The sequence below is a fragment of the Siphateles boraxobius genome, unplaced genomic scaffold (assembly GCF_051911475.1).
Source record: "Siphateles boraxobius isolate OS27281-9 unplaced genomic scaffold, OSU_SipBor_1 60, whole genome shotgun sequence".
Lineage (NCBI taxonomy): Eukaryota > Metazoa > Chordata > Actinopteri > Cypriniformes > Leuciscidae > Siphateles > Siphateles boraxobius.
The window spans coordinates 827,501-828,191 of record NW_027509187.1 but is presented as its reverse complement, the minus strand read 5'-3'; the positions used below and the strand labels follow the sequence as shown (position 1 = coordinate 828,191).

Sequence of the window (691 nt, the reverse complement as noted above, 5' to 3'; positions counted from 1 at the left end):
CCTTTTTAGAATCCATTTATTCATATTCAGATTCAAAAAGACTTTATGCAAAACGGTGGGTCATAAATGTATTACTTACTTTAAGGTATTCGTAAAGTATAGATACACTTTAAAAAAGGTTAAAATTAAATATATAGTATCATTGATATAACAAATAGTTTCACAACAATAGAAAATTACACAACAATAGAAATGAAAACAGTGTACAAATGCCGCTGTACATTTCAAGAACAATGCAAAATAATAGGTTTATAAACATTTTTAGATCTGTTGTCATATCTTGGCAATAGAATGGAATATAATAAGGATGGAGAGAGTTTGAACATGTTTGTTCAGGCTTTGTGTTTCAGGTGTGTGTATGAGCATAGGTGTGTGTATGAGCACAGGTGTGTGTATGAGCACAGGTGTGTGTATGAGCACAGGTGTGTGTATGAGCACAGGTGTGAGTATGAGCGCAGGTAAACTCATGTTCACAGGTGTGTGTATGAGCACAGGTGTGTGTATGAGCGCGGGTGTGTGTATGAGCACAGGTGTGTGTATGAGCGCAGGTAAACTCATGTTCACAGGTGTGTGTATGAGCGCGGGTAAACTCATGTTCACAGGTGTGTGTATGAGCACAGGTAAACTCATGTTCACAGGTGTGTGTATGAGCACAGGTAAACTCATGTTCACAGGTGTGTGTATGAGCACA

At 37.9% G+C, this 691-nt stretch overlaps 1 protein-coding gene across 1 annotated transcript in view; it reads right to left on the bottom strand.

Moving 5' to 3' along the window:
- plaub (plasminogen activator, urokinase b) overlaps positions 1-691 on the bottom strand; it is a 13,155-nt gene continuing 12,464 nt past the window's right edge. Inside the window, exon 12 of the mRNA XM_077209246.1 lies at positions 1-691. This exon is cut by the window's right edge and continues 2,280 nt beyond it. The gene's annotated coding sequence lies outside the window, so the exon portion shown is untranslated.